Genomic DNA, 19,431 nt, shown 5'->3' with positions numbered 1-19,431 from the left:
TGTCGGGAATTGGACAGCATTGGTGTTTTATTATTTTTTATTGCTACACCCTCCCGCACCGCTAAAACCCACTGCTCAGTAGCAACACTGTAGCCATTTTGCAGTTTCGCTTTGTTTCAGTTTTGTAGCCTCTCGGGGTGGATTTTTTTTGTAACTCTGCCGCATCATTACCGAACGAACTGTTGTTTGCTGTTTTGGTTGGAATAAATTGTCCGCTTCCTTTGCGCGCCTTTAATGTTGGCCGGGATGTTAAATCACGTGAACTTTACAGAAGGATACACTGTAAGGATCATTGCCTTCCTCCTTCTACTGCAGGTGTTCGGGCAACCGCACCAAATCCTCAACATTGTTAAACCGCTTGCAGTTTGCATTGCTTCACGTAGAAAGCAGATAATGGTTGGACTCATAATGCTCGCCCGCCGCCGGGTTTGGGTAATGGTTCTAATCGGATAAATTATGCGTTATGATGTAGTCAGGCTTGCACACACGCAACAGCAACAACAAAAAAGGTACAGTCCATCATTATCCTTTTTTTCCCCCCAGGGGTAACCCGATTGCCCACCCGTGACCCATAACCGGGTGACACTTAACCGGAGCAAGTGGCCGTGACTTGTTTGGAGATTTGTAAAAAAGACGACCCAAACATCAAACGGGAAAAGGTGTAAAAGCGTGATCATTTGTCGCACGGGTTCATAATGACCCAGTGGATGGGGGCCAGTTCAAAGGTACGGCAAATTAGGCAAGTGAAAAATTTAAGATGAAGCAATAATCCGCTTCAAGCGCTTGGCCAGCATCGGAAGGGTTAGAGATTGCTCCTTAGCTCCCCAGCACAAGTGACCTTCGTGTTGTAGCATGTCACCTGAACAAAAGTCCAATTAACCGCAGTAAGTGCTGCGCCTTGTTACTATCTGCACCGAGCAAAAATATCACCCCCAATGCTCCCTTGCCCATATCACCGGGCAACATCTCACAGCAATAGTGTCGGCGGTTTTTTTTTGTTGCTTTTCTAACGCTATTGTTTCACCTTCCCTGCTGTTGATTGCCCCGATGACCGGAGAACCCGAAAAATTCACAACCAATTAACAATCAGACCGCAGCACCGCTCGCACTCGACATAGACCTCGGACCGGTTGCTGGTTGACCACTGGCCGAGAACCATCCGTACCGGCGGTCTAAAAATTCCCCATTCCGGCCCAGAGGCTCCGATGGTTGGGGGCTCGTGGGCGCTACGTACACCGAACAATTCAAGGTCAGCTAGTGTCGGGTGAGGATGGGCTCATTTTTCATTCCGGCTTGCACCGAAGGGGTTTAGTCGGGTGGGTGTTTGGGGGTGCGTTGTGCGAATGTGTCCATTGTTGTTTGGGGGCACATGGATCGTTCCCCTTACCGCTTCACCGCATCACCATTCGCACCCGTCCATCAAAGCGCTGAAATTTATTGCAACCCAACAACACAGCTGAACAACCGCTGCTGGGGTACTGGAGCAGCGGTTGGTGGGTGCGCACCTTCGGTAGACGAAATGAATATCAAATAAAAACTTAAATAATTAGCATACTAATGTTCAATTAGTTCTTCACCTCGCGTTTTGTCTGTGCGCCGTTGTCTGTGTGTGTTTTTATGGGTTTTTTTTCGGTTGGACAGGGAGTGCAAGAGGTGTGGAGCAGGTGGTAGGGTCAGAACTTTCAATTAATACCCGGTCCCAAGCCTAGGCTCGAGCCCATCCCTTTGGTAGATGGTGGCAACTGGTTACTTCCGCACGATTGAAGACAAAACTATTTCAAACGCAGCAAAGGTTCTAGTTGTTACAGCCTTTCATTCTGCTCGTTTCGGTCTTCATACTACTTCCATTAGTTGTAAAATATTTAAATTTAATACTTAATAAATATAAAAATAAAAAGAGCTACTGCTATGATGAATTTAAAGAGTTTTTGAAGTCGATTGTAGAAGTTTCAGTTATTACTAAACTCTTTTCAAGTTGAACTAAAATCTGTTGAGGACAATGTGGAATTCTTGGAATTTTGAGGATCTTTTTCAAAATGAAACTAATTGTATACAGAGTTTAATTTTAACACCTCCCTTTTCGGAACGCTTTTTAGTTGTATGAGTGAAGAAAGCTGCGCTGAGGTTCGGTTTTATCTTGTCAATGCGCAATTAAATGAACAATATTCTATATTTCCGTTACATATTCCACTTTAACTTGAACATATTCCAGTAATGACTGAAACGGTGCTTCCCGAACAAAAAAAAACTTATAATGTATCTAAGACTTTCTGCTCATTGGTGCATATTTACATTAGCTTTTGGTTTTCTTGAACATATGTTTTAAAAATCACTACCAAAAAGGAAGGAAGCAATAAAATAAACCAACCCTCTCATGACCAGGTACTCAAATATTTCACAAATATCAGACAGTGTTCACAACAAAGAGGTTCTCGGTTTCGGACACCCACCCAGTACGTCTTAAATTAGTCAAAGTGCGCTATAAACTAGATGCACGGGTAAAAATAATAACACGCACCCTCACCTATCGCCTTCGGGCAATTTGGGTAGATAAGAAAATACTGTTCGGACAAATAAAAAAAAAACCCCGCATCGAGCCGTTTAAAACCTCCACTGTGTGAAATGTGAAAAGATTTTAATCATTTGCGATGCGCTGAATGGTACTTTAAACCTGAGCCATAGTGAAGGGCGGTAGAGTGGGAAGGGAATAATTAAACTAATAAATAATTACCATCAACGCGTCCATTACTTTACGGCCGCGTAACTCCTACCAAAAATTAAGTGAAAAAGTCAAACCACCGTCCACCGATCGCACAAAGGAACCATGGAACCGAGCGATCCTCGTGCAGTGCATGCCGACCCACAGTGGAGGGCACATCCCGCAAGGCATCAAAACACCTCACAAAGGGAAGCAACAATTCGAACACCCAAAAGCAATGAAACCAACAGACGTACGCCCTCCGTCCGTTCGGAGGAGCAAACATAAGCAAACAGAGCCATCCCGGCGGCCTAACTTGCGCTGCAACTCGCTAAGTAAATAAGATATTCCATCGGGTAATGGAACGGGGTGGAATTCAAAATTGAGCCGACTACATAATTTTCGGCCGTGTGGTCGCGTTTTCGCCCGCGGATTAGAAACTATTAATACAAACACACAAAACCTTCACCCCCCCCCCCCCCCGCGCACACATCCTGCACACCTTTCCTCCTTCACCTTATTCCGTACGGTGATCTTGTGTGTGCGTCCGACACACTGTTATCTGAATGGGCGATCGTGACGGTTCGGTGGTTCTTTTTGGTATCGAGCTTTTTCGGTTTCAGTTGAATTCTGGAGCAAGTAAGGCCACTCGGTTGGACACTTAGACATTGGCGCGTTACGGTTGCCCTTTCAGGCCTTTTTTCCCCCACCCTCACGTACGTGTTACATTTATTTATTTTCATCTCCCAACCGATCGCGATCGCGCAGCTGAAGCCAAATCTCATGTGGGTTGAGGGGGTTTGGTGCTGCGCTGAAGGTAGCCTTAAGCCGACCACAGCTGAGCGATAGTGGTAATGGAATTGTAATTAGAAAACAAGTAAAAGGAAGCAAAGGTCGATCAGCAAATTGAACGCGCTAGTTCGCCTTGTGCGCCTTACCTTTCTTAATATGGCCCGGTGGCGGTGGCGGGCCGAAATTCGTCTGTCAATCATTTTACCTTGGTTTGATTCGCTCTTAGATCTAATTTAGACGTTGTCTACGTCCGATCGGTTTCATTTAACTCAATGCGTTTTTTTTTGTCCATGTCTGCGTTACGCCAAGGTTAGCGATAATTATAAGCTTCTCGCGCGGATGTGGAAGACCGGAAATCAGTTGTGTGAACTGCCGTAACCGAAATCGAAGTGCATAAGTTTTATTGTTCACAACTCTGTAGTCAAACAACTCAACTTGTCCAATTTATTTGGTGCATAATGGAATTAGCAATCTTCGCAGCATAAATACCCCTCTCTCTCTCTCTCTCTCTCTCTCTCTCTCTCTCTCTCTCTCTCTCTCTCTCTCCCTCTCTCTCGCTCTCTCGGTGTTGTCCCGTGTGGAATGCAGTCGATAGACATTTCCACACCCTGCCGTGTGGCTAACGACTGGCAAGCACCGGCATTTTCATTTTGATTAGCTATTCTGGGGCTGTTTTTTTGTGTCCTTCACCAACCCCTGGTTCCCGCATTTCACTGATTCTTTCTCTCTGTATTGGTAAAACAAATTCACTCTCCCTCCACTCCCCGGGGACTCCCGTACCCACTCCCGCCCATTACGGTGCAGTAACTGTTTTTACTTACCGCTGCCGTTGCTGCTGGTCACTGCTGGGCGTTGTGCAATGGTCGCTAATTAGTCGAGACTCGCATTCGGTTGATTAACATGTTACGGCTTGGATGGATGGTCAACCGCGTCATCCCACCGTACACGGTGGAACGGGAACGGCCGTTGGGTCCAACAACAAACCTCCGTCGAAGCGAGTCGCAATGTGTCAATTTGCCGATACGCTAAATGTCGTACTTGAGTGAAATCTCATTTATGCACCTGTACGCGACACCCGGGAAAACAAATGTACTCGTTTCACCTGAAAACCGGAGGTGTGGATGATGATTCGATACGGGTGACCTTAGGCAAGGGTGTGTATTGCCAGGGGATGTGCAGCAAATGGAGAGAGAATTGTTCGATAATATTGAATTAATTTTAAAGCCCTTTGATTTTATTTTATTTTAAAAACATGCCTCTACACGCACACACGCATTATGATAAACTAAACTTTAATTAAAAAATATTAAATAATAGTAAGCAAATACGATAATTGTCTGTAATGCGAAGCGTTTGGACATTCTTCCCTTCTTAACGTCCATTATGGCTTCATTACGCAAGTTCAGCCTCAGAACAATGCGCCACAATTGTTCAACACGATGGCCTCCTCCCACAAGCACTTATATTCCCGGCGGGAAACGCTTCCCCTACGCTTTCGCTTCCAGTTTATCGCCCGAACCACAATGTCGGGGCCCCGGCACCGACCATGCTTCTTCGGCTGGAGTCGAGTGTCTTTAGCACCGTACAAAACATGGTGTACATGGCAACGCGCGGCTTAGTTTTATGACTTTTTAATAAAACACTATTAGCATGATTTGATGACCGAAGTGCTAGACGTGGCCTGCCCGTGCCCGGGCCACCTTTTCCGGGTGGTGATGGTGGCCGCATCATGTTGGTTTTATTTTGTACTTCTTCCGTACCGACGGGTTTGGGGGTTTGAAAAGCCATCGCAACCCATACACACGCACAGCTCGCGTAGCTTTTGTTAGATTTAATTAGTATTCAAACTACAATTACCACCCTGTTTCTGTTCACGGACGTTCAAGACGAGCGCTGTAGCTTCCACGGTCTAACTACCTCGTGAGCTCACCCGGAGGTTTCGTTCGGTGCTGGGCACAGTCATAGCAACATCACCTAGTTACTGGTACTTTCCACCCTTTGCCGGGCCGTGTTCTTCCCTCCATTTTTGCGCTATCAATAACAATTTCGCACATACACACGCCCTGCTTCCAAGTTGCGAAAACCTAGGCCCACGTACCAGCCCCAGGTATTAATCAATTAATCACGATCGGCACATACGACTAACTCTCCCCATCGGGCACGGTGCTGTACATGTCGCACGGTGATCCGTTTAGTTTTCTTTTAATTTTTCCAACCCAAGTGTTTTGGTTCTCTCTTTCTACCCGCGAGGGTTGGGGTGCTAGTTGCGCAAGTAAATATTGCGCTCACTCGTCACGTCCTCGTCCTGTCCCCACGAATCCCGTTCCCTCTGGGTTGAAGATACCAACCGTCCCAAAACCGTGCTAATAATGTTTCCTTCTTTGCTTTATTCTTTATTTGCAGGTGTGTATTTCTTCTCATCGGAGCTAAAATTCCCAATTCCCTCAACGTTCGGCCGGTTGGGGGTTTCTGTGTGTTTGTGTGTGCCGGTAGTGCGCTTGGTCCCCGAAATGACGCATTGTAAGTACGCGCGACCGTATGGACGTGTTTATTTAATTCCAAAATCGTACTACCAGCCGTAACCTCGCGGTTGTTGCTGCTGCCGTTTGGCGAATAGTTGCCGAACTTGCATACCAAACTACTGCGTCGATCGCGGAACTGACAGAATTTATTATAATTCAAAAATTTTCAGTTTCCTTTTGACCTTGAGTCTATGGCAGGGAAAGGGGGGTTTTGGTATGGAATAAATTCGCGATTAAGTAACACCTGTCACATCCGCTTTGATTAAGCAATGTGACTGTATTCTGCTCATATTTTGGTTGTTGAGAACATGGATCTTCTACACCTTTTTATATTTTATCGTTCAATATTCTTCACTTAAAAACCTCTTCTTGAGATACATGCAAACCTAAAATTCAATTACAAATGTACCGTCGCTCGTTCAAAATTAGGCCCATTACGAGCAACATCCTTCAGAATCGCTGACTCGCCTGCAGAATCGTATCCTTGCGTGCCTTCCCAGCACAGTAGTGGACCGAAAGTAAATGGACAAAATTCAATTCAAACCACAACAGTCCACCCAGGGTTTCCTCCAACTGGAGTTGAAAAAACAAAAAACGCCACACCGAACCGATCGACCGATAAGTGGTTTTTTGAAATTTGATTTTTGTGTAAAAATAACTACAAGAGCGTCATCCATTTCGGAGCACTTTCAACACCACAAAATGGTACCCTTCCACAGAGGGGTTTTTTTGTTGGTCCTTTCTTTAGCGTAAAACACTCCGACTCATTACTGACCACTGCGCGGACTGTGGCGCCTTTTAACCTCAATTTGAAACCATCCCTTTTTTATGGCGCGTAAGCAAGATGGCGTTTGCCGTTCGTCCAAGAAGTTGCGCACCGTACGCCGTCATTTCGGTTTCGGGGGTTTTTGTTTCACTTCCTTTTCATCGGCACCGGGATACGGCGGAAGGGCTGGGACGAGGCGAGCGTTTAATACACTTTTTCCATTAAAAACCCCAGAGTGATCCTGACGGCCGAATGTTATTATTACAATCAAATGTCGAAATCTACTTTTAATGTGTTTTTCTCCGTGAATCATTCGTGAAGCTGAGTGGGTGGGTGTTTGTTTGCGGGGCAACTGCTGTAAGGGGCAAGGTGGCCCATAAAACAGGACCCAAGGATCAGTGAGGCTGTACTGTCATTGCCGGGCACGGAAAGAAGTTCTTTCACCCGCAATCACTCTTTTTCTCTGCCAGTGCTGGCATTTTCCTTCACGATTTGTACCTATACCGATGACGGGAGTTGGAAAGCACACCAACCTCATCAGCTGATAAGAGCGCACCAATGTCCATCAAAACCCGTGCGTGGCAGCAAAGAAAGTGCCAAGCAACACATTCTCACCTCACATTAGCCACATCCAAGCGGTTTCCATTGGAACATAGTTAAGATTTTTAACCTTCCCACGCTGGTCCACTTTCATCGTCCATTCGCCCGTCCATCCTTTCGCGTATGACGCATGATCGTATGTGGTTCGTCAGGACGCTGCATCCTTGGTCTGTTACCGCGCCAGAAATAGCTGAGACATTGTGGGCTTCTTCTTTTATGGCCATCCCTCCGGGTTCTTCTCGCACGCCGCTTTCACCCAATTTCTTTTCGACCGGTTGGGTTTCGGTTTTTATTACCCATCATCCCGGTTTATCAGGCACCACCAAGGCATCGAAACGTCCGGTAAAAACATCTTCATCCCTCTCGCGTGCTTTTTGATACCCAGACACACAGACAAACAGAATCAAGTCCAGAAGAATGGGTTTGGAGAATTGAAAACAGAAAAACCCCTCAAAAAAGGACAAGCTCAGCCGACCAAGTCATAAAAAGGACAACTACCACCGAATGTTGATGTGAATGCGTCTTACTTCACTTATCAGTACGGTCGGAGATTTATTTTTGCTCTTATTGTTATTCTCGCTCGTGAAGGAAATGAATTGTACTCAAGATGGCCCCAAGGAAAGTCAGCGTATTCTATGCACGGCAATAGCGCACATTTCTCAAACACTGAATTCCTACACACCCAGATATTGTGTTTGGACAGGCGAACCTTGAGCGAATGGCTTGATGGTCGATTTTGGGTAAATTTATCCGCACCAAGCGTGATAGCAGAATACATAAAAATAAGTTTTTATTATACATCACGAATAGCTTTTTGTGAATCCTTTTAATGATTTTTCTTATTTAAAAAAATGTCAAGGAAATATCAAACAGGATCTTGCAGATCTTAATTTCAATCAATTTCCGAGGATATCTTTGCGACAAATGCAACCCTTCAATAGATGTCTATAACAAAAACTTCAATAACACTAAACAACGCATATAATCTTCAAATGAATCAAGCTAATTCGCTCAAATAAAAATAATTCTAATGATGTGGACGACAACACCACCATCCACCAAAGCAGCAAATGGTTTCAACGAACGCTTCGATCGTACCATGTAACGACAGGGCATTCCTCACCATCGGGGTACATAACTCTTTCCATCCCAAAGCGAGTCAACGAGGAAAATTTATTTTCCACTCGTACTCCATTTTATTTCTGCTCCTCCCGCGATTGTTTTCCTATTCATCTCCCTTTATCACTGGGCCACGCGACATGCAAGCGTCAGCGGGCATTGGCTATAGACGGGAGCCCAAACACACGGGGCAGACACATCCTTCTTGGTCTCCACGGACAATAGGGTACTGCTTCTGAAAACAAAACAAAAAAGCATCGGAACCGTCCTGGGGGGGGGAAAAAATCTTCTGCACTGCCGAAACCTGCGGGGCCAAAACCACCGCACGGAGATACACGGAGATGGAAAGCGACCGAGAAATGGCTCATAAAAATTATTACTTTTCGGCCATAAACCACTCAGTGCCTCCTCGGTGGCCAAAGGACGCCCAGTGCCCAGTGCTTCGGGGTGGCAAAAGTCTGGCCTGTGAGCGGTGCGGAAACATGTACAATGATGATCGGCCACGGCAAAGGATTTTTTCTGCGCGGCCGGATTCGGCGGATCGGAGCCCTGACCGGACGGTTTGCCTGCTGGACCGTAATAAAATTATCTTTCCCTTATTCCATGCCCGATAAAAAGGGGTGAGAGTTGGGTGGGGGGAAGGGGAAGGGGGAGAGGATTTTTCGCACTGGATCTCCCCGCCCCTCCCCGCACCCCTCCCCGGTTTCATCCGGGTTGATGGCTGATGGTGACTGACTGACATAAAATTCCGCTGTCCCAGACAAATTGTCTCCTTTGCCGTCTGTGACGTGGTTATGCTTTATGGAGCCCCCGAAAAACCTTCCCCACCGTGATGATAAGGAAGAGGAGAAAAAAATGTATTAGCAACTTAAAGGGAGTTGGCCGGGGGCCGGCAAGGGCCGGGTGCCTGTCGTGACGCGACGACTCGTGGCCGGTGGGAAAATATTGATTTAAAACTTTTTAATACTTTTTCCCAGCTAACACCATTCTGGGTAAGCGTTTTTATCTCTGTGTGTGTATGTATGTTTCCCTTCAAGCTGCTTGTTCTATGCTTTGCCCTCGTGGGGGTTTTTTTTTTGGTCCTTGCTGGAATCCCTATGCAAAAGTTTACACACGCAGTCCCGTATTTTGGCTTTGCTGCCTTTGACCTCTCCGCTTTCGTCGGGAGCTGAACGTGGAGTGGAGCGTACGTCATTGGAGCCCCAGGAGCGGTGGAAAAGTCCACTTTTACAGCATCACTGGCGTCGTGATTTATTATAGCTAGTGACTGTACGCGAACGGGCTGGAGTTTGATACGCTCGTTGCATACATTGGACAGCAAACGACTAACTTAGCAATGACTTTCTTTCCTTCGCTGTATGCTTTTTGCCGGAGGCTTGAGTCATGTGGAAAGGATAAAGAGAACATACACGAAAGAAAAAAATGGCAATGAATGTCGTAAACATTTTTTCCCGATTTAATTAATATAATGTGAAACAACATGTCAAACTAAAGCAAGTATATGCGGCAGTACTTTACAGTTAGTTAGCAATGACATTAGAAAAATAAATCACATTCACTGGAATTCACATCAAATTCTAATCAAACGAGCAATCCTTTTTACTGCAACTACCCCAAACCGATTTATGCACTTGAGTTCGTTTCCATCGGAGGCCCGACCACCGATTCACCCCCATGTACATGTACAGCATTCCAGACGGAAATCCTCCCCAAAATAACCACGCAGGAAAAACACGGCCTGCGGCCTTCGTTACAGCGGTTAGTCGGTGGTTTTGCGGTTCGGCAAACACACGCGCAAAAAAAAACAGAAACACTCTCCTCCACGGAAACACTGGCTGCAGAAAGGAAAAACTCATCTCCCTCACATCGGGAAATCGTGGGGGATGAAAAAAAGAATACAGTGCAACAGGAGGAAAAGCAATGAGATGAGAAAGCTGTAGTAGGAACAAAACAGAACGGAAAACGATCGCTCTCGTGTTGGGTAACGTAACGTAAACCCGTAGCGTACGATGTGTCCCCGCTGCTGTCTACCTACAGCCGGTCGGTGGGCTGTGGAAAACCGTCGTCGTCGTCGCCGGGGAAAAATCGGTCGGTATCGCTTAAACGCGCGGCATCGTTACCGTCGCCTTTTGACCAGATTACACACCTTCAAACAAGGGCTCACCGTACTTCGCCGAACGAGCCGGTTCCAAAGGTTGGCGTCGAGCTGTGGGAAGTACATCCCAAAACATAAAAAAAAGAGAGCAAAAAAAAAACGCACGACAGAACACCGCAGTTGATTCACCACGCAATTTTACGCGCGTCCACCGAAGGGAATTCCGATTCATCCCACTGCCGATGAAGATGATGCCGATCGTGGGAGGGAATGATGGGCTGATGAGATGAAATGATGGGCGAGTACGTATGGTGCTCTCCGACTGACGGGAGGGGGCGGGTGAGACATTTTTCCGCCGGAAGAGCGCAACAAAAAAAATCCCAGGAAGAAAATACAAACACTCCACGAGGCATGGTCGAGTGACGGAAACAGAATAAAAGTAAGCCAATAAAAGACGACAACACGAGCGTGCGGGCGTAGTGTACGGGGTGGCACGAGCGGAAGAAGGCACTCACTTGCTGGACCAAAAGATGAGCCACCTTATTAGCTTAGTCGCAGGGAAAAAGAACAGGCGGTGCTCGGATTTTACGGTGCGAACGCGATGTGGTTATTTATGCTTGTTTATGACGAAATGAACCACTCAAACCGATCCTAACCGGAGCGGATGGGCCGGTGTGCTGTGACAAGGTGTGATTCCGCACCGTCCCTGCACACGTAGCGCAACATAATCGAGTGCCTATGGGTTGGAATAAAAAGCAGCAACAAAATCGAATTCGGTAGGATTTCGATTACGGGGACCACACCACTTGTCAATGGTGGCTGGGATTGGGTTCGAAAGAGATTTCCACTAAATTCGGTAGTGTTTGCTGTCTATTGCTAGTGTAGTAGTATCGGTAGGTCCGTGTGGGTGTGCGTTTTTTTATGATCCATTCTAGACACCAGACATCGTCATGACCGGAATAAGTTTACTAAAAATCAGGTTCGATTTTTCCGAATTGGTGCGAATCTTCATTCGTTTCGAATCATTTTTTATGTGTTCCTGTTTGGGTGGAACAATGTTTATTCTTGAACTATGGCTACTGTGGTAGCACTATGGCTACTTCTCAGATAAAATGAGATTTTAGTAAAATGAATATAGGAAGAATTCCTAAATCAAACAGTGGAAACTGTTAAATTTGAACTTTAGACATTTCAAAACTACCGTAAAAAACCTTAAATAAATGCCAATTTTAATGTCATTTATTAATAGAAAATATCTTCAATTAATCTCAATAGGCGTCACGACAATGTGAAATTCAATTTAATCGCATCTATAATACTGTTAAAAATTCTCCTTAAAGTTCTAGAGAATTATAGCAAAGTCGAATTTCTTTTAACTAATTAATAGCACTCTAAAAATATTAAAATTGTTTGTAAAATTTGCACACCTAATCCTACTCCTAGAAAGGGAAAACCCTGTCCTGTCAAAGGACACCTTTGCTTCCAGTCTAAATGATTCTTTTACGAACTGATTGTTGCACGCTGGAATTTTATTATCAAATCAACCGTCCCGAACACTAAAACAGCTCCATCTCACCCCAGGCAGCAATCGTTTATATTTACTCACTAACGAATAAAGTCATACTGGCCCGTGAGGCAACTTCATTTTTTCCTCATTGCAATAATAACAGCACCAACCACCCGCACCAACCCCACCGGTAATATAATCGTTGTATCATTTATTTCGATTTTATTACATGCGTACTGCTCGTCACACCGAGAGAGCGGCACTGTTGTCATCGAGCAGTCGCGTTTGCCGATGCCGGCAAACAGCCACCCCCCCAAGTGAAAGAACCCACAAAACGGTGGTTGGGTGGCATTTTTGGGTAAATACCAGCTAAACTCCCTTTTTCTGCACTTCGCACAGTGCACGGGTTGAGTTTATTATGCTGTACCCTTTTTCATTTTTTTTTCACCGACAGCTTGAAAACGGTACCAAGTGGCCGTAGAAGATGATCGGTGTCGGAAAGGATGTCGCTACCAACGTGTAAGTACTTGACAATGTGCCGTAACACCAGTGTGCCGTTGCAGACGACGCCCGTTGGATGACAGTGAAATGCTTCCTCGGTCCACTGTGTGCGGGGGCGCTCGAAAGGAGGACAGAGAGAGAGAGAGAGAGAGAGAGAGAGAGAGAGAGAGAGAGGAGACGAAAAAACTCCCTCCTCTACACCTCCCGCTCCTGTCGGTACATTCGGTGTAACATTCTGCTGCCGCATAAACGATCCCTTAAGGGATGCGAGGGTGTGTCCGTCAGCCGGTCGGTTGTGTAATAAAACGCGAAATAAAATAAAACGTAATGTGCTGAAGTACGTACTAACAATCATGGCGAACGAAACAACTGCGAAGTCGTTTCTTGTGTCGGGGGGTCTTGATATTTCCTTGCCGCAATTGTGTGCGATCACGGCCGTGGGAGAAACGGCTAAAGCAAAGGACACTTTGGGGCGCGAAAACGTCCCAAAAAAAAAACAGTTAAACTACGCTTTAAATTATATACTTTTGCGTCGCTGGAGGATTTCTTAGCCTGTCCAGCATAATTAGCGTGGGGAAAAAGGCCAACTAAGGATTGGAGATCATCCATTAAATACGTAACTAAAAAATATTTTTATTCGAGATTTAAATACCGCATTCGATTAAGATTTGTACTGACCTTGGTGATCTTTGTAGTTCCTTTGTATTAACCTAGAAGTTATTGGAGTAAAAGCTTCACTTGAAGTACATGAGATACATTGAGAGTGTTGACAATATTCAACATATTTTTTATTCTGTAGTCAGTTCATCACCTTTCGGATTATCGACCGAAGATTAGACCCAAAGACTACATCCTTTACGGCACTATACTTCTCAATGAAGATGGCAACTTCCTGGAGACACTTCATAAACATAACTTTCACCTCAAGTCTTGTATGGCATAACAATCTTTTACTCTACACAAAAGTCAATCGATTTGAGAACATGGTGGAGGAGTCGACATTCTTGTCTCTTTGTCTTGACTTCTCCCCGAGCGTTACGTAATAATTGGATGACACGCAAAAAAAAAACTTCTTCCCAGCACAACGCTGAATTGTCACATTTATATTATCATATTGCTCCATTAAACGTTGGTTTGTTTATTCAAAAAGAAAACGCATACCATTTTGTAATATTTATCCTTATCTCAAACAATTTTAAGAGGCACACGACTAATTCGTACTCGTACCCTTCATCGCGGTACCATTTAAACACCGCGAAGGTCACAACGAATTTCCAATCATTTGTCACCAAATAGTGAACTCATATGAGTACACCACAAAGAGTTGCCCGAACGAAACCATATGAAGAAATACTCCCAGTAGCCACCACGATGTTTAATTGAATAATTCCCATCAGAACGGGAGGGAACCAAACCGGATAGTTTACGCGCCCGCACCAGCAACAATAACACCCCCGTGAGCAAACCGAAGCACTGGCCGTGGGAAGGGTGGACAGGCTGACACATCTGCACACCACATTTTCTCAAGTGTTTGGTGGTGCACGATTGCAACTATGAGGTATTACACTTCATCTTACACCGCTTAAAGCGCGCGCATGGATTTGCGTTCAACCAGTGAATATTGTTTTAAATTTCGGTACCGATCGTGTGGCGGCTCCACACGAATTCCCTTCCCAGAATGCCCCGTGTCCGTGGCACTCGCTTTCTAGAACGAAAGGCTGGCCGGGCTGGCTGGAATGTACGTGGGGAGATAAATCGTCTTCTCGCTTGCTCTTCGCGGGCGGCTTTCTTTCGTACGTGGCGGTTCCGGGTGTGGTGAAGATTCGCTCAACCGCGCGAGGGAGCCAATAATAACAATAATCTTAAATCATCGCTGAGTGCTTAGACGCGGCTGCTACAACATGTCTGCCACAGGCTTCCCTCTCCGCCGCCTTGGAACGGTGCGGGTGGTGGGGCAGAGGCTTAAGATTCTATTATTAATTCCTACCGTCATAGAGACGCAACCGTTTGAAGTACATTTACGCGCTTAATCGAGTGCTTTTTTTTTCGGCGTGCCGGTTACGCGGGTGCGCGCCACTGTGTATGTGTTCCCGTGCGATGAATTCGGAGCGCTTAGAGGGTTGGATTATGCTGGACTAAAAAGGGGAACGGGCATCAAGATTCGGGCGAGCTAATGCGTGGTTTGCTTTGTATTTAAATACATTTCAATAATAGTTGCCAAGTAATCGAAACATTTCGTTCTTGTTCGTCCGTCTTGCGTTCCTGCTCGCTCTTCCTTTCTGTAGCGTTTAATCAATCAGTTGATTTATCTCACGGTACTGAGATTTTATGAGGGGTGTACTCTACGGGCCTCACTTTATGCTCGGGTTTTTTCAATTCCTTCTGTTATGTCCAATCCTTTTTATTCGTCAATCAATTTGCCTCTTAAAACATCACTTAACCTTGGAGTTTTCTTTACACTATAAGTAGCACTTTTTCCTACTGAAACCGTGCTTTTTAACAAGACAGTCGCATTACGCGAACACTTTTCTTCCCGAAATAAATCATTTTTGTGATTTTTTTTTGTTGATCTAAACAAATAATACCCACTTTTCGCATCATCAACGATTTCCCGTACTTGTGCTTTCTCCTGCAAACGTAAACAACCACCAAATCGATCGACGATTAATCAAAACAAGTACAACATTTTGATCGCGACCTCGATCGTCCGATTGCCCGCAGCAGCAGGTTATGTTTAGCTTCACACTTGAGCAGAAAGGAAAATGTTAGGCAAAAAGAAATACAAGATATCCATTTCACAACACCAAACCCTCGCGTGTGTGTTATGCATGCGATCGCGTTTTATTGCAGGCGTTGTGGCCTTTCCTATCGATGCGTTTTGTTGACCACTTGTCAGTTTTTTTTCTTGTTGTTGTTTTGCTGTGTGTGGACGAATCATCGAATAACCATCCTTGAAGATTGTATTTTATTGCACTGCATGTCCACTCGTTGCACCGCACCATTGCATCCAGCTCGCATCACTCATCGTCGATTCCGCTCCCGCGAGCGCGTTAGATAATTTTTCCAAAAAGCCAAAAGCAAAAAAAAAAATGGACACAACCGACCAGCAGCTGCAATAGAACCGGATGGTTTCGGCGGTGGGCTTGTGGGTCGTAAAACCGATTTCATGCTCACAAACTTTTACAGCGCTTCGAATCAAATGCTCGTGCTCGCGGTTTCAAACGCCGCGATCGTAAAACAATTGGATGGAATAAACCTAATAGAAACTCAATGACAAAAAAACAGCAAGGTGCCTTAAAACGCACCCAAGGAGAACGATGTTATGGTTTTTTTGGTGCTTGTTTGCTGGTTAGATTTTTTGCGTACGATAAACTATTTTATCATAATAATGAGGACCTGCGAAGGAACCGGGAAAATCTTACAACATAAAGCGGCACACCATTTGACATAAATTAAGCTGGAGCGCTGCGGCAGGGTAGTCAAACTTTTGAGCGCAAAATATCAAATCTGCCCCAGAGCGTTATACGATTTTTCATCACTTCTGATAGTAAATGAAAGGGTTTGGACATTGGAGGTAAACCACCCAACCGATCAACAGAGACAACAACAACAAAAAAAACACAAAAATCACCCCCCAAAAAGCCAAAAATCAAACGGCTTTACTCGGTGACCAACTGCAATCATGTGGTGAATTAATCCCGATGCGATGCGATGCGAATGGAGGATTGCCTTGTTTTCCCCTACTTTTCTTTCCGCTGTTCGCTGTTTGTCAACTTTCCAGCTGACACGAACGACCGTGCAATAAAACCAACATTTAATTAAAATAATCATTTTATTTATTGTTTCCCCACTTTTCCACCCCTGCGGTACAACCGGAACAAGCATAACTTTGCACGGTTTCTCTTTCTACAAGTGAAAGGTTCTATATATGTAGTTTTCCATTGCAAAAAAAGCTCGATCGTTTTTGGGGAGGTTATTAAAGTAGTTGCATTGGCACGGTACAAAACAGAAACGCGTTGGCATTATCATTGCCTGTTTTTTTCATTTCCTTCGTCCACGTGTTCTATCGCGACCGCGTGGAAAAGCTCGCTGATTGCCCGAATGAAAAATAAATTTGATAAATGGTTGTAATATCGATTGTGCCATGTAATTATTATATCCCTACCAACTAGCGGCACACCGATACGCTTAATGATATTGGCAACGGCGAATGGAATGGAATCGAGTGGTCGGTCGTGTAAAATCTATCGATCAAAATGGAAATTTTAAATGGATCAGCATAAGCGAAAAGTGTATCCTCCTGCCTCCAGGCCTCCAGGGGAAATGAGGAAATGGGTTAAAACAATTGCCGACGAAAAAAAACACAGGAATTTAATAAATAACCGCATTAAATGCAATTGTTTTCCATTTTTTCTTGCCTTTTTCATCAGCTCGTTGGTTTGTTTGTTTATTTTTTGCTCGCCTTTTGTAACCACTCACACGTGATCGGATCCGTTTTTTTTGCGTGTGTGTGTATCCTGTAATGAGTGGAAAAGCAATTGTGTTGTTTTCTGATTTTTTATTTCCGCTTTGCTTGCTCCCCGGCATGGGGGAGAAAAAAACAGTAATAATATCAACAAAACTACATCCTGCTGCACATATTTCCGCTCCTTAACCGGCGATCCCCCAACTCCGATGAAGTGATAATCGCATATGTTTCGCAACACCACAAGATATGCACCACACAGCAACCATTGCCGTAAAGGCAAATTTAAATTGAGCAACGAAAATAAAAAAACGACCGTTTAACCTACTGTGGTGTACAAAAAGCAAACCTGCAATAATGCATCTACTGAGCAGCAAAAACCAACCGAATGCATCAAACCGAGGGTAGAAATTAATTTCAATATTGAAACGATTGTATGGTTTATTGAATCGAATAATGGAATCCTGCGGTGTGTGATATTGATGGCGGGCGGGCCGCCATGGTAAGGTAAGAGCGAAAATGGTTGCCCAAGTGGGGAAGAGAATCTTTTCCTCCTTTCCGTGAGTCTCTGCCGTTCCTTTATGGTGAGCGATGATTTACCATTTCATCATCACAGCATACACACTAGCACGTGGTTCACGTTCGCCACACGTTGAGGTCAAGCGTTTTAAATTCCTTTTCACACCGGCACAGGATTAAAATGTTCGCTGGATTCACGATGAAAGGATGCAGCAGACACAGTTGAAGCTTAAAGTTGTGGACCTGTTGCTGCAAGTGCTGATTAACACACACGAATTTATGGAGTAACATAGTCAGTACGCTGGAAAACATTGAATTTATTTTATGTTGCAATTTCTTGAAGGTCCTCAATGTAAATATAAAGTACAAATTTCTAACCATAATATGCTCAATTTCATGCTGATATTGAATGTTTAAATGCTTTCTGAAAAAAGTTTTTTTTAAACAAGTAATTCTCCAAATCTTTCCTTATATCGTCCCTTTCAAACAGTTAATGAATAAAAATGCACTTAACAATTGTTAAGACATTTTAATAGCACATTTGAGACCTTCACTGATTAGATTTCGTTTTCATACATTTTCCTTTCTCAATGTGAGATTCACTTTCAAAAGTACGGAAACTCACACTCACATTCCTCAAAGGCGAAAGTGTGAACGGTATGGACGTTATCGTTCCTCGCTTTGGAGCTTTAAACTGATTACCCGCTACAACTACTTCGTATATGAAAAATAGTTGTTCATTTCCTACTGCACACGATCACAAGGCCGGAAAATGGGTAAAATAATTAAAAATAACACTTTCCTCTTTAGGGGAAAAGTGAGAAAAGATAGTGTTGCATGCGTTTCTTAAGGTATTTTCTATTTAAACAAAAAGTAAAACTTTCCTCCAATGCACCATTGCTGCGTATGAATTGTGTCTTTCCCTCTAACAACTGATCTTCTGCGCTCCCAAGCACGAACTAACCTTATTAACGGAGTTTTCGGTGTATGTGTGCCCGTGTTCAGGCACGCATTAGATGTGAAAGTGATTTGCTGATTATTTGTGGTCACTCACATCCATATTCAGCCATTCCCGTTGCTCCGGTTAGCTAACCAACACGCATGGTGACGATTTCTTTCCTTTGCGAGCACATTGAACGATCACTTCCACAGTACTTTCCTCCAAATACACACAACCAGACAGACACATATTGATAAAACAATGCGAAGATGGTGGAGGCACCATCTTTTTTTATTCGGTGGATCAGTGGAGTGTCACAATCAAGCCTTGAAAAATCAGTTTGCCCCCCTGCAGTGCACGTCGAGTTCAACGATACAATCTAAGCTCACTCTCGAAGATGCAAGCGCCAGCACCGAAGCAAACGGCGAAGGTAAACCCTCCGCTCAACTGATTGCGTTGGCAAATGGCCGTTGTTGAAAAGGGTCGCTAGCAGCATGATTACACTGATGGATGGAAGTTTTATTTCGCTTTTCAAAAGGAAGTTTCACGCAAGCATTTGCAAACAGTTTATTTTATTGCAAGCTTTAGCGTCGCGCTTGTTTATACACAAACACACACACACCTGCCCTGCCGTGGCTAACGATTGCTCGAAGAAGTCGGCATGAATGAGGTACTTTTGCCTTCTTCTTTGGCCTATTACTCTATTGCCGTTGCTTAGAGCTGCATTCCGGTTCGATTAATTTAACCACACAAATGTGACATGAGATGACGAAAACCATCCAACAGCCGAGCAGTGAGGAGTGGCGTACGATTGCAAGTGAGATTGAATAAGAAATCCCTACCGCCCGAAAAAAAATCAAACGCCGGACTAGTTTTTGGGCAACTTTCACGACGGTTTTCATTTACC

The sequence above is a fragment of the Anopheles moucheti genome, chromosome 3, assembly GCF_943734755.1.
Source record: "Anopheles moucheti chromosome 3, idAnoMoucSN_F20_07, whole genome shotgun sequence".
Taxonomy (NCBI): domain Eukaryota; kingdom Metazoa; phylum Arthropoda; class Insecta; order Diptera; family Culicidae; genus Anopheles; species Anopheles moucheti.
The sequence above is the reverse complement of the archived record's forward strand: the minus strand, read 5'-3'. Positions refer to the sequence as shown.